This window comes from Jaculus jaculus, chromosome 3 (assembly GCF_020740685.1).
Source record: "Jaculus jaculus isolate mJacJac1 chromosome 3, mJacJac1.mat.Y.cur, whole genome shotgun sequence".
Classification (NCBI taxonomy): domain Eukaryota; kingdom Metazoa; phylum Chordata; class Mammalia; order Rodentia; family Dipodidae; genus Jaculus; species Jaculus jaculus.
In genome coordinates, this window is record NC_059104.1 from 131,587,971 (window position 1) to 131,604,269 (window position 16,299).

The following is a 16,299-nucleotide window of genomic DNA, read 5'->3' on the forward strand; positions in this document are numbered from 1 at the left end:
CCCGGGCATCCAGGCCTGCCCCGCGCCCCTGCGCGCCCAAGACCCCTGCGCCCCACCCCCGCGTGCCTCGAGACCACCCCACGCCCGCCCCACCCTCCCGCGCGCTCTACCCCCCGCGCCTTCTGTGCTCTCTATCCACACACAGCAGGCATGCCCCAAGCGCCCCGCGCCCCGGGCGCCCAGGCGTGCCCTGCACCCCCGCGCCCCCCGCGGGCCCTGAGACCCCCACGCCCCAACCCCACGCGCCTCGAGCCCCCCCCGCGCGCCCCGCCCCCGCCTCCCCCCCCAGCGCGCCCCACGCTCCCTACCCACACGCGACAGGCGCGCTCAAAGCGCCCCGCAGCGTCCAGCGCCCGGGTGCCCAGGTGTCCTCCGATCCCCCTGCATGCCCCGAGACTCCCCGCGCCCCACCCCCGCGCTCCTCGAGCGCCCCCCGTGCACCCCACCCCCGCCGCGCCCAGACTGCCCCGCAGCGTCCCACAGCATCCAGCACTCCATCTTACCTCAGCGTGCTCCACGCCCCCTGCGCTACCCGCAACACCCTGGACCCCCTCAGCCCCCTCCCCCGCGCGATCCGCCCCCTCCCCCCCTGCGAGTCCAGAGCACCCCACGGTATCCCACAGCACCCCACGCTCCTAGCTGCCCCCCCTCCCCTCACGCCCTGCTGTTCTCACATCACTTGCCGCCGGTCAGTTTCTGCTGTGTCCTGATTCCGTACCCACATCATCTGCCTCTGCACTACAATTGCACGTGCAGTGGGCCCAGTCCCACAGCAAGAGCCACATAAGTCCACACTGAGTCACTAGCGCCAGCGCAGGTGCCATCCCCTACCTGTACATCGCCACCCATCCCCCACTCCCCTGAGGCGGAAGAGCACAGACTGTTTACAGACCCCAGTGTACCCAGCCAGAATCTAGGCACCTTCAAGGCTTGCTACCTCAGTCCCTTTTCAAGCTCAAAGGCAGGCAGCTTAGGTGCATTACTGGGTGAGAATTCAGGCAACTTTGGTGCCCCTGTCAGGCTATAGGTAGGCGGCTTTGGCAAGAGTGAGCAAAAACCCAGGCTGCTTACAACCGCCCCAGGCTGCCTTGGATTTGCATTAAGCTAGATCCCAGGCTGCTCCACCCACCTACCTGCCCATACACTGACATGGGTAGACCACAGCACAAAAGAAATAACACGAAAAATAAAATGGAAGAAAATCCAGACAGATCACCCAGTCCAACAAGGATCACAACAAACCAAAACATAGAAGAGTGTTTAGGATCAGAACATCAAGTGGAAGCAATGAACAATGCAACCCTGACCAAACTACTGCTAGATCTGACAGGAAAGCTACAAAGGATAGATAAACGTATGGATGCTACCATCACTAAGCTAGAGCAATATGATAAGACACTGGAAGGAATTCAAAGAGAGCTAAGAGAGTTGAGGGAGAATGAAAAAAAAGAGGACCTTAAAAATCAGCTGGCCACACTAAATGAAAACATAAAGAAATGCAAGGATGATTTCCAAGAATCAGCAAGAAAATCAGAAAATGAGACAAAAAGGGAGCTGGACAAAGCGATTGAAGTGATACATAGGAAAGTAGTAGAAAATGCAAACTTAATTGAACAAGTCCAAAACTCACTAGAGGCTCTCAAGAATAGAGTCAGCGAAGTGGAAGATAGAAATTCTGATCTGGAAGACAGGATGGAAGAAACAGTTCGAGAGTCCAAAAATTTCAGTAAGTTCAAAAGTTCCTGTGAACAGAACATGAGAGAATTGTGGGATACACTTAAACGTCCTAATATTAGAATCATTGGAATACCAGAAGGAGAAGAATTTCAGACCAAAGGCATGGAGAACTTATTTAACACAATAATTGAAGAAAACTTCCCCCGTCTCTTAAAAGAAAGGCCCATCAAGATTCAAGAAGCAAACAGAACTCCTAACCGACTAGACCAAAGGAGAAACTCCCCAAGGCATATTATCATTAAGACTCTAAACATTGACACCAAGGAAAAAATCCTAAAAGCAGCTAGGGAAAAACAGCACACCACTTTCAAAGGAAACCCCATCAGAATTACTTCAGACTTCTCAATGGAAACCCTGAAAGCTAGAAGGGCCTGGAATGATACTCTCCAAACGCTAAGAAACTATGGCTTTCAACCTAAACTACTCTACCCAGCAAAAGTCTCCCTTATAATAGATGGTGAAAGGAAAACTTTCCATGATAAAACTCAGCTTTACAATTATATGAACACAAAACCAAACCTACAGAAAGTACTCCAGGAAATTCTCCACAGAGAGGAAACAAATAACCAAACACAAATGCCTACAAGAAGAAGATCACAGCAATCAAACCCAGAGTAGATACAAAAAAAAAAAAAAAAAATTCCATGGAAATGCCAACACACCTCTACCACCACAAAATGACAGGGATCAAATCAAATCTCACAGTCATCACCCTAAACATTAATGGCCTTAATTCACCCATCAAGAGACACAGGCTAACAGGGTGGATCAAAAAATTAGACCCCTCAATCTGCTGCCTTCAAGAAACCCACCTTACCACTAAAGACAGAAACCTCCTCAGGGTGAAAGGGTGGAAAACAATATTCCAAGCAAATGGGACTAAGAAACAAGCAGGTGTAGCTATATTAATATCAGATAAAGTTGACTTCAAACCAAAAACAATCAAAAAAGACAAAGAAGGCTACTTCCTACTTGTAAAGGGAACAATCCATCAAGAGGATATTACAATCATAAATCTGTATGCACCAAACACAGGGGCACCGCAGTTCATAAAACAAAACCTACTTGACAATAAAACAGAAATAACCACCAACACCATCATAGCTGGGGACTTTAACACACCATTATCAGTAATAGACAGATCATCCAAACAGAAGCTCAACAGGGAAGTAAGAGAGCTCAACAAAACCATAGAGCACTTAGACCTAACAGACATCTACAGAACTTTCCACCCCAAATCCACAGACTACACATTCTTCTCAGCAGCCCATGGAACATTCTCTAAAATAGACCATATACTGGGTCACAAAGATAGCCTCCACATATTTAGGAAAATCGACATAATTCCCTGCATGATATCAGATCATAATGCTATATTCCTAGAAATCAACAACAAAAAAACCAACAAGAGCCCCAATGGCAACTGGAAACTGAATAGCACACTCTTAAACAATAAATGGATAGTGGATGAAATAAAAAATGAAATTGCAAAATTCCTGGAATTGAATGACAATGAGAACACATCATACCAAAACTTGTGGGACACAATGAAGGCAGTCCTCAGGGGAAAATTCATAGCACTCAATGCCTTCATAAAAAAGACAGAAAAATCCCAAATCAATAGCTTAACCATCCACCTAAAGGCATTGGAAAAACAAGAAAAATCCAACCCAAAGAGCTCCAGAAGGAAGGAAATAATTAAAATCAGAGCAGAAATTAATGAATTGGAAACCAAGGAAACAATTAAGGCAATTGACAAAACAAAGAGCTGGTTCTTTGAAAAAATAAACAAGATTGACAAACCTCTGGCCAATTTGACCAAGCAAAAAAAGGAGAGACTCCAAATTAACAAAATTCAAAATGAAAAAGGAGAGATTACAACAGACATCAGTGAAATCGGCAGAATCATCAGGACTTATTTCAAAAACCTCTACTCCACAAAACTGGAAAATGTGGAGGAGATGGATAAATTCCTGGATGCATATCATCTACCAAAGCTAAACTCAGAGCAGATCAACCACCTCAATGAACCCATCACGCTCATGGAGATGGAAAAAGTAATAAAAAACCTCCCAAAAAAGAAGAGTCCAGGACCAGATGGATTCCCAGCCGAATTTTATCAAACCTTCATGGAAGAACTCAAACCAATCTTCCTAAAACTGTGCCACACAATTGAAGAACAGGGAAAACTACCCAACTCCTTCTATGAAGCTAGTATCACCCTAATCCCAAAACCAGGCAGAGACGCCACAAGAAAAGAAAACTATCGGCCTATTTCCCTAATGAACATAGACGCAAAGATCCTCAACAAAATTCTCGCAAACCGAATCCAACAACACATCAAAAGCATTATCCACCTTGACCAAGTGGGATTTATCCCAGGAACACAAGGGTGGTTCAACATACGAAAATCTGTCAATGTAATACACCACATAAACAAGCTTAAACATAAAAATCACATGATCATTTCGATAGATGCAGAGAAGGCCTTTGACAAGATACAACATCACTTCATGATCAAAACATTGGAGAGAATCGGCATGGCCGGTTCACATCTTAATATAATAAAGGCAATATACAAAGCTCCAAAGGCCCAAATAATTCTTAATGGAGAGAGACTGGAGGAATTCCCATTGAGATCAGGAACAAGACAGGGATGTCCTCTCTCACCTCTGCTTTTCAATATAGTTCTGGAAGTCCTAGCTCAAGCAATAAGAAAGGAGAAGAAAATAAAAGGGATACAATTTGGAAAGGAAGAAGTTAAGTTAGCTCTATTCGCTGATGACATGATTGTATATGTAAGAGACCCGAGAGACTCCATCCCAAAACTCCTGAAGGTGATTAACTCCTATAGCAAAGTAGCAGGATACAAAATCAACGCACAAAAATCGGAAGCATTTCTGTATGCAAATGACAAAGACACAGAAAAAGAAATAAAGGACATAGTCCCATTTTCAATAGCAAAAAATAAAATAAAATACCTTGGAATAACGTTAACCAAGGAAGTAAAAGATCTATACAACGAAAATATAAAAACTCTCAAAAAAGAAATTGAGGAGGACTTGAAACGATGGAAAGACCTCCCATGCTCCTGGATAGGCAGAATTAACATTGTGAAGATGACAATCCTACCAAAGGCAATATATAGATTTAACGCAATTCCAATTAAAATCCCTACAATGTTCTTCACAGACATAGAAAAAATGATCTCAAATTTCATATGGAAAGGCAGAAGGCCTCGCATAACCAAACATATCCTCAGCAAAAGAAATACCTCTGGTGGCATCACCATACCCGATATAAAGTTATACTACAAAGCCATAGTAATAAAAACAGCATGGTACTGGCATAAAAACAGGAGTATAGACCAATGGAATAGACTTGAGGACCCAGATTTTGGGCCAAGCAACTATAGCTACTTGATATTCGACAAAGGCCCAAACAATATAGACTGGAAAAAAGATAGCATCTTCAACAAATGGTGCTGGACAAACTGGATAACCACATGCAGGAAACTAAAACTTGATCCACACATTTCACCATGCACAACACTCAAATCCAAATGGATCAAAGACCTCAACATAAGACCAGAAACTCGAAAACTACTGGAAGAAAATTTAGGAAGTACTTTCCATGATATAGGAATGGGAAAAGACTTCCTGAATAAAACCCCAGTGGCTCAAGTTCTTATACAGTCACTCAACCATTGGGATCATATGAAGCTGAAGAGTTTCTTTACAGATAAGCATATAATAAACAAAGCCAATAGAATACCCACAGAGTGGGAGAAAATATTTGCAGGTTATCCAACTGATAGAGGCCTTATCTCTAGAATTTACAAAGAACTCAAAAGTCTAAACAATAAGAAGACAAATACCCCACTCACAAAATGGGGCACAGAGTTAAACAGGCAATTCACAGAGGAAGAGATACAAATGGCAAACACACACCTAAGAAAATGTTCATCATCCCTAATCATCAGAGAAATGCAAATTAAAACAACTATGAGATTCCACCTTACCCCAATAAGGATAGCCAATATCAAAAGGTCAAATGAAAATAAATGCTGGCGAGGATGTGGAGAAGCAGGGACACTCATTCACTGTTGGTGGGAATGCAGGATGGTACAACCACTTTGGAAAGCAATATGGAGACTCCTGAAAAAGCTGACTATAGAAATACCAACAGACCCAGTTATACCATTACTGGGCATGTACCCTAAAACCTTCAAACCAAAAGCCAGAGAGATTTGCTCAACCATGTTTGTAGCAGCTCAATTCGTAATAGCTAAAAGCTGGAATCAACCCAGATGTCCATCATTAGAAGAATGGATAACAAAGATGTGGTATATCTACACAATGGAATTCTATACAGTAGTAAGAAAAAACGACATAAAGAAATTTGAGGAAAAATGGTTGAACCTGGAACAGATCATTCTCAGCGAACTTACCCAATCACAGAAAAAAAATCGACACATAGTCTCACTCATCTGCAACACCTAAACTGAATTTGCCCAAGATGCCTTACATACCCAGCAAGTACCTCATGGACTAGACAATAAGATGGATGGGAGGGCGGGGAGGGAATCAAAGGGTGGAAAACAGTAATCCGGACCCAAACGGCAATGGTACCATAAAATTCTACTTCCTAAAAGACAGACCAAATAACTGAACCTTCACTAGTCCCTTACAGGAAACACCTGAACCACAAGACACTGGAGAGGGTAGGATCAAGACTGACCTAAATCTCCTACATCTTCCCTCCCTCCCTCTCCCCTTCTCCCCTCTATCTGTCTTCTCTCTAACTCTTGTATATTAGTTATCTTTTTCCTCAATTTCTTAGTGGACACTGACCTGTAACCCCCACTTCCAGCTTGGGCCTACAATCCACAATGAGCTTTTGATCAAAGAAACCTACAAGGTTTCCCAAAACAATGACAGACTTCTGTCAGAGTAATTGATGACCCACCAAAGGCCAGTGGTAAGACCCTATTGCTGAAGACTCCATACGCAGCTGACACGTAAAATGGAATGACATGGCTGGAAGCCAGGAGAGAGTCAGTCCCCAGACAGTCAGCGTGTCTAGTGCCAGAAGGCACTACATAGGCGACTGGGGGAAGTGACCAAGATCTGTCCAAGCAACACATTGTTTAACCTAAGTAGCAACAATTAACCGGATGTGATACCCATACAAGTGCAATAGTGGTACACAGCCATGGTGAGGAATCAGTTGCTCTTGATTTGGCTAACTGATCCACTCAGTGGTACTAGACCCTTAGCTGGAGCTGGGAAACAAGTCAGAACCATACCCAAACACAAGCCCACTCTACAATATCAAGCTACCATCAATCACGGGGTATAAGAGGGCCTACACCTATCAAACTGTCTATCAAAAAAGTAAGTGTTATCTCAATTTTCTGGGTGCTAACTCACTCTCCGTTGGAGAATCTGCTTCTCTTTTCCAGATAGATGCAGATCCTAAGAAGAGAGCTGCCCCAACATACCTCAGAAGGGGCCCAACTGAAACTAAGGACAACTGGCGAAATAAGCAAGGGTGATGTTTTCCTGTGAACTGGATACCAGCACAAAGGGGAAGGAGATCAATTCAGAGAAAAATCAACTCCTACCAAATCAGAGAGCCAGAGCCTCAGAGGCCCCCAACACCTCAGCACTGAAGCAGACCAAAAATGAACCCAACATGGCTCAGGGAAATCTTGCGGAAGAGGGGGCGGAAAGAATGTCAGAGTTACATGTTGGGTCATGATTTTCAGAGACATTTATCATATTAATAACTGGGGGCTAACTCCACAATGCACGACCCATTTTCAATAATAAGGAGGGTCTAATGGGAGGGGGTAGATCACAGATGAGCCTAAATAATGGTACCAAACTGCCTGTATTTACTGAAAAGAAAACTAATAAATTAAATTTAAAAAAAAAAAAAAAGCAAAGAGGCAACCTACAGAATGGGAAAAAATCTTCGCCAGCTATATATCTGATAGAGGATTAATATCTAGGATATACAAAGAACTCAAAAAGTTAAATAATAAGGAATCAAACAAGCCAATCAAAAAATGGGCTATGGAGCTAAATAGAGAGTTCTCAAAGGAAGAAATACGAATGGCATATAAGCATCTAAAAAAACTTTCTACGTCACTAGTCATCAGGGAAATGCAGATTAAAACTACATTGAGATTTCATCTCACTCCTGTCAGATTGGCCACCATCATGAAAACAGATGATCATAAATGTTGGCAGGGATGTGGAAAAAAAAGAACCCTTCTACACTGCTGGTGGGAATGCAATCTGGTCCAGCCATTTTGGAAAACAGTGTGGAGTTTCCTAAAACAGCTAGAGATTGATCTACCATATGACCCAGCTATAGCACTCCTAGGCATATATCCAAAGGACTCATCTCATTTCCTTAGAAGTACATGCTCAACCATGTTTATTGCTGCTCAATTCATAATAGCTGGGAAATGGAACCAACCTTGATGTCCCTCAACAGATGAGTGGATAATGAAGATGTGGCACATTCATACAATGGAGTTCTACTCAGCAGTAAAGAAAAATGAAGTTATGAAATTTGCAGAAAAATGGATGGACCTGTAAAGGATTATACTAAGTGAGGTAACCCAGGCCCAGAAAGCCAAGCGCCACATATTCTCTCTCATATGTGGATCCTAGCTACAGATGATTGGGCTTCTGGGTGAGAATGAAAATACTTAGTAGCAGAGGCCAGTAAGGTAAAAAGGAGACATAAAGGGAAGAGAAAGGAAGGGAGGAGGATACTTAATAGGTTGATATTGTATATATGTAATTACAATGATTGTAATGGGGAGGTAATATGATGGAGAATGGAATTTCCAATGGGAAAGTGTGGGGGTGGGGAGGGATGGAATTACCACGGGATATATTTTATAATCATGGAAAATGTTAATAAAAATTAAAAAATAAAAAATAATAAAAAAATTAAAAAAAAGATTTGCTTTATGTCCTAACATATGGTCTATTTTAGAGAATGTTCCAAAATACATATTTTGCAGCATTTGGATGGAATGTTTTAGATATCTGTTAGGTCCATTTGTTCCATGATATCATTTAATCCAGATGTCTTTCTGTTTATTTTTTTTGCCAGCATGACCTGTGAATTGATAAAAGTGAGATATTGAAGTCATCCACTTCAAATGTGTTTGGTGTTTTCTGTGACCTTAAGTTTAGTAGTGTTTGTTTGATTAAATTGGGAGCCCCTGTGTTAGGTGCATATATGTTTAGGATTGTAAGGTCTTCTTGTTGGAGTGATCCTTTAATCAGTATAAAAGGAACTACTTTATCGTTCCTCACTAATGTTGGTTTAAAGTCTATCTTGTCAGGTATTAGGATAGCAACCCCTTCTTGTTTCCTAGTCCCATTTGCTTGAAATACCATTTTCCATCTTTTCACCCTAAGACAGTGTCTATCTTTTATTGAGAGATTGGTTTCCTGGAGGCAACAAATGGCAGGATCCTGCCTTTTAATGTAGTCTGCAAGCCTGTGTCTTTTGCTTGGGACATTGACATCGTTTATATTAAGAGTTATTATTGAAAGGTATGCATTTATTCTCACCATTATTCTTGTTTTGTAGCACTTCCTGTTTACATATTACTCTCTTGTTTTAAGTGTTGAGTATAGTTTAGTTTTTCCTGTTTCCTCATGTGTGTGCTTTGCTTTCTCTTCAGTGTGAAGGATTCCTTCAAGTATTTTCTGCAGAGTTGGTTTAGTTGTCATAAATTCCTTTAGCCTGTTTTTGCCTTGGAGTGTCCTTATTTCTCCTTCAATTTGGGTAGATAGCTTTGCAGGATAAAGTAATCTTGGTTGACAGTCGTTATCATTCAGAACTTGGAATACATCATTCCAAGCCCTTGTTGCTTTTAACATTTATGTTGTGTAAACTGCTGTTATCCTCATAGGCTTACATTTATAGGTGACTTGCTTTTCCTCTCTAACTGCTTTCAATATTTTTTCTTTGGTTTGTGTGTTTATTTGTTTAATTTGTTTTGTCTGTTTGTTGTTCTAAAAGATTTCTTTATCTGCATTGCTATTTCTTTCATGGTTTGGGAAAATTTTTTCTTCTATGATTTTGTTGAAAACACCTACTTTTCCGTTGTATTGAAATTCTTCTCCTTCTGGTACAGCCTTAATTCTTATGTTTGACCATTTCATAGTGTCCCGAATATCTCTAAATTCCCATTCATACCTTCCTATTAGCTTGTCATTCTCTTTGTTGGACTGTATTTGATCTGCCACCTGGTCTTCTATTTTAGATATTCTGTTCTCTCCTTCATCTATTCTACTGGTGAGCTTTCCATAGAGTTTTTTATTTGACTTTCTGTAGCTTTCCATGTTAGTATTTCTGCCTGTTTTTTTCTTCAATATTTGTATTTCCTTATTCATGTCTTGTAATGACCTCCTTATTTCATTAAGTTGGTGTCCTGTGTTCTCTCATAAGTCCTTCAGGGGTTTGTTTTCTTCTTTGATTCCTTTGATTTATTTGATTATAGATGAATATTTTTTGAAATCTTTGTCAGGCATTCCATCTAAAACAGTCTCATTGTGGGTCATTTCTAATGAATTTATAATTTTTGTTGTAATTATATTGTCTTGATTCTTTGTGTGTCTTGTATTATGATGCAGTGATTTTTACATCCTGAGTTGATTTGATGCTTGGGTTTTCTAATTATCTGCAGTGCTCTTAGACTTGGAAATCCAACTTTACGTACCTTTAGAGTAGGAGTTTAAGGTGCAATGTGTAGCTCTTATACTCCAATCCAACTGCAGAAGTAATCCTAGGTGTTGAGTTTGCCTGATATTCAAGTGTTCTAGTAGTCTGGGTGGAGCAATTTACTGGAGAGATTCTAAAATTCAACTGAGCAATATATACATTCAATAAAAACTAGAACAAAGTATGCAAGTGTGGGGATTGAAACAAATAGATAACCTTAAAAAGCCAAAATCCCTAAGAGTTTGTGTTACTCTACACCCTTAATCCTGTCATCTGGGATGTTGAGATTTCTGTTCTGAAATGGGTTCCAGGTCAACCTGGCTCTGACTCAGACCCAGGCCCCAATCATGACAGAAGAAAAAGACAAAGACCCTATGAATGCTGTCTTTGCTATGGGGGATGATAGGCTGGCAGTCCTGAGCGTGGGTTCCCACTAACCTCTGTGACATTCTTGAGGAAGAGTTTGCCTCAGCCATATCCTTAAGAGCCACACTTCAGCTCCCTTGTTACATGCCTGTAGAAATGTATCAGACCCTTGTTCCCACTGGCTCTGGGCTTTTCCAGAGCTCTTCCTGTGGGCTCTTCCACAATGCTGTTGTACGGTGGAGTGATAGATGTAGGCCTGAGCCTATGATCTCCTTCAAAGTCTTCAGGTTTTTGGGTGTCACTGCAAACTGTGTATGAGGCCCTGTCATCCAGTCTTCTGCTCCTTCAGGTATGTGTATGTAAATGGCTGTGCTCCCTAGCATTTTCCATTGACCATGCCTAAGCCCTCCTGCAACTGGATACTAGAGGCCTATTTGAAGCTGTCCCTGCCTGCTTCTTCATGGAGATCTCATCTGGAATTGTGTTATAACATCACCAAAAGGAATGACACAGCCCTCTTCTAATAGCAAATTAGCTTTCCAGGTGTATGAGCACCTACCATGGATGTGGATGCTCAGTTTCTGTCTAGCCTTCAGGTGATGCACTATGACTGCAGCCTAATAGATATCACTGAGCTAAGGGTCCCAGCTAATCTTTACCCAGCCCTGCCCCAGACAAGCTATGTGAGAGGGAAAAAAAAAAAAAAAAACAAGAAATGTTTCTATAAGCTGCTAAACTTGGAAGGGGTAATTTGTTACACCAAAGCTGATACCGTTGGCACAATTATATCTTTGCATGTTACCTTCTACATTAGGTATGAGATTCCTTAAAATTATGACTCACATATACTTTACTACATCTTGCACAATGTCTAAACCTTGATAAGTTTTCCAGAAATCTCCACTCTATAGATAAATGAATGATTTTTTTTTATCAGCTTCAGAGCTGAATTTATTCATTAACACATGAATGGGAAAATGTCTGAGCCTAGGGCTCCCCTGTGGCCAACTGTAAAAGAAAATTATGAACATGGTCAGAGAGTGGAAAGCTGGGTACTCACACATGGACTCCCGTCCAACTTCTGCCGTGGGGAGCTGCTTCAAGGACCTCACATTCTGCCACTGCTGACATTAGAATAGCAGTGCTCAGGCAAACAACTCCCAGTGCATGCCATAAGCAGCTTTGGCACAGCCCAGGAATGGCAGTACCTGCCCATGTGATGACATGTTAGACTTGTGTACAGTGTTGAAGGAGCTCAGATAATGGTCAAAATGTATAATAAAATATTAAAGAGGAAAAGATAAGAAGCTGGTAGACATATCAATGCCCTCACTAGAGATGTTGAAAACTTTGTTAAGAGATAAGATTTATGTTGTTGCTGTGGAATGAGTGCTGAAAACCCCAGGAGAGTGCATTTGAAGGAGAAGGTGTAGTATTTACCAAAGCGAAGATGATATGTCAGGTAACAGGAAATGTTCACTTGGACCTGGGGGATTAGGTGCACAAGAAAGAGGAAAATGGAAGCATGGTGGTGCAGCCCTACTTCCCAACACTAAGCAGGCAAAAGCAGGAGGACCAGAAGTTTTAGGCAAGCTTGGGCCACACAGTGAACTCAAAGCTGACCTGGATTCACACATAAATCCTGTCAGCAAGATAAGGTGAGTGAGAAAGAAAAGGAAAGGGAAAAAGAAAGGAGAAAAGAAGACAAGAAAAAGAAGAGAAAGCCAGGCATGGTGGTGCATGTCTTTAATCCCGGCACTTGGGAGGCAGAGGCAGGAGGCTCACCATGAGTACAAGGCCACCCTGAGACTACACAGTGAATTCCAGGTCAGCCTGGGCCAGAATGATACCCACCCTTGAAAAACCAAAAAGAAAAAAAAAGAGAGAAAAAAGAAACAAAGAGAAAAAGAAGGAAAGAAGGTGGACTAGAGGGATTGCTTAGCAAAGCCAAAGGACCCAGGTTCAATTCCCCAGGACCCACGTTAGCCAGATGCACAAGGGGGCACACATGTCTGGCATTTGTTTGCAGTGGCTGGAGGCCCTGGTGCTCCCATTCTTTCTCTCTCTCCCTCCCTCTGCTTCCCCCCCTCTCTCTCCCCCTCCCTCTGTCAAATAAATAAAATCTAAAAATAAAAACTTTTTTAAATAAAAAAAACAAAAGAAGCTTATAGCCAATGGTTCTTTAAATTTGGAAGCATTCACTGGTGTCAGAAGTGCTACCACAAGTGGGTAACTGAATGCACTGTAAGAACAATGTACATTATTTTGAAACTTACTCATATTCCTCACACCCAACACTTCCAACTTTTCCACAGCATCAGAACTCCTGACAGCACCAGTACTCCCAATATTTTCAATATCCCCAGTATTTCCAACACCCCAACTTTCTTAGTATTTCAAATGTCTCCCGTATTCTCAACATCTCCAATACCTCCAACACCCTCATCATCTCCAATGGTTCCAAAGATTCCAAATGTTTCTAACATGAAGACTTGTCCTAGGAAGCAGCACCCTGTGATGGATGGCAGCCTGACTTCTAGAGACAAACAACCAGCCTCTGCTGTAATGAGAGAGGATTTTAGTCCTTATGCTTTATGTTGTGGCTGTTGCACAACTCTAAACCTTTTATATATTTGAAGCTGTTGTGGATTAAATTTTTGTGTCCCAACAAAACTAATATGTTGAAGATCTGGCTCTCAGTGTGATGTTAATTGGAGGTAAAGATTTGGGCTGGGATGAGGAATAGATGAAGTCATGAGAGCGGTATCCATGTGAAATGGTGCTCTTATAAGTCACCAGAGTGATAGTACCTCTTCTTCATCTACTGGCAAGAAGGAAGCCATTTTCAGCCCAGAAGAGTGGCCATGCTGGACCCCAGCCATGCTGTTACCTGACCTCGCACTTCCTCCAGGATGATGAGGAGTAAATGTCTGCTCTGCAATTCCCCCATCGAGTCTCTGGTCTTCTATTATGGCAGTCTGAAAAGATTGACATAGACTCTGCAGGATGATCTTAGAGATGTAGGATCTTGCCTTCAATGACAGACATCAAAAACATTGATCTCCCCTGAACTAACCCCAGAGCATGAACCAGCTTGGGTCAGTGAAATGCACGTCTGAGAGAATACTGAGGTACATGAGGCCATTGCAAAGTGATATTGATATATGGGACTATGAAGCATCAGCATATCTCTTCCTAAATAGGGGACACTGGACATCAGGTAATACATGCAGTCCTAATTCAGCCTGCTTGGGAAACAGTGCAGGAATTGTGAGACTATGACATGACGTATCTTGCTGTGTCTTCCTCATTCCATTCATATACATATTAGGGTTTTATTATTTACTAGTGACTTGTGGACTTCTATGGTGGTTTGACTGTAAAATGTACTCTATAGCCCCATGTATTTGAGATTAAGCCTCATACTTGGTCCACAGCAGGTGGAGCCCTTGGGAAACAGAATCTTGCTGGAGGAGGTGTGTCACTAGGGATGGACCTTGAAGTTTATTAGTCCAGACCCTCTGATTATGCAGATCAGTTCACTTTTTCTGTTTCTTCCCTGTTGATGCAGCAAGATGCAATATTCTGGCTGTCTGCTTGTGTTATGCTTCCCCCACTATAATGAAACTTTTTCTTGAAGCTGTAAACTGGAAATAAACCTTTTCCTTCCATAAGCTGCTTCTGATCTGTTTTGGGTTTTTTGTTTGTTTGTTTTTAGATCCAGCAACAAGAAAATAAGTGGGACTGAAAAATGGCTTATCAGTTAAATTACTTGACTGCAAATCCTTTTTTCATTTTATTTTATTTTTACTTATTTATTTGAAAGACAGACAGAGAAAGAGAGAGAGAGAGAGAGAGAATAGGCATGCTAAGGCCTCCAGCCACTGCCAACGAACTCCAGACGTGTGCACCCCCATGTGCATCTGGCTAACGTTGGTCATAGGGAATCAAGCCTTGAATCCAGGTCCTTAGGCTTCACAGGAAAGCGCTTAACCACTAAGCCATCTCTCCAGCCCTTGCCTGTAAATCCTAAGGACCCAGGTTTGATTACATAGTACCCATGTAAGCCAGAAGCACATGGTGGTGCATGTGTCTGGAGTTTGTTTGCAGTGGCTAGAGGCCCTTGTCCATCCATTCTCTCTTTCTCTCAATCTCTCTCTTAAATAAATAAATAAATAAATAAACATTATTTTAGTTTCATAAAGAAGAAGGTAAGGAACACAACTTTGCATATGGGATCCTTTCTTCCATAAGGGTGATATAATGGCCTTGATTTAACTCAATTCTTCTTCTCCTCCTTCTTCTTCTTTGAGGCAGGGTCTCACTCTAGCCCAAGTTGACCTGGAATGGAATTTACTATGCAGTCTCAGGGTGGCCTCAAACTCATGGTGATCCTCCCACCTTTGCCTCCCCAGTGCTGGGATTAAAGGCCTGCACCACCACACGCAGCTTAATTCAATTATTCTTGACTGAACAATTGTTTTCTCTTCATGCTGATGCTTGTGTGCAAATATAGCATCTCAATAGCTTGCTCTCTCTTCTTCCCATTCACCCCAGTATTCACATTAAATGGACTAAATTGTCATCCCCATCTACCTACAGATGATATTTCTGTGTGTGTGTGTATGTGTCTGTGTCTGTGTGCACGCATGTGCACACACATGTGTGTCACAGAAAATGTGTAGAGGTCAGAGGACAACTTCGGATACCAGTCCTTGCCTTCCACTTTGTTTGAGGTGGGGTCACACATTGTTTACTAATACATTTGCAAGGCTAACTGGCTTGTTAGCTTCTTGAAGATTCTCTTGTCTCCAACTCCCATCTAGGATTACAGATGCCTGCTATACCATGTGGTTTTTTAAAATATATAACATTTATTTATTTGAGGGAGGAAGAGAGACAAAGAGAAAGAAAAAAGAGATTTATAATTCGCATGTCAGGGCCTCCAGCCACTGCAAACAGACTCCAGACTCATTCACTACCTTGTATATCTGGATTACGTGGATCCTGGGGAGTTGAACCTAGGTCCTTAGGCTTTATAAGCAAGCACCTCAACTGTAAGACCATCTTTGCAGTCCAACATCTGGCTTTTTTAATATTTGAAAGTGTATTCAACATCCTTAAACATGCAAATTAAAACTGATTTAAGATTCCATTTCACCCGAGTCAAGATGACTATTATGAAAGAAAAAAAAGACAACAAATGCTGGTAAGGATGTGGGGAAAGTTGATTATAAATCTGCACAGCCACCATAAAAGTCTGTATGGAGGTTTCTTATCTGGCTTTTTATATGGGCTTTAGAGATTCAAAATCAGGTACTCACATGTGTGTGGCAAGTGTTTTATCTACTGAGCTACCTCCCCATCTCTGAGACAATTTCTTGTTTGGAACTTTATAGGTAGAACTAAAAAAATTGATGTCATTATTACTGTAAT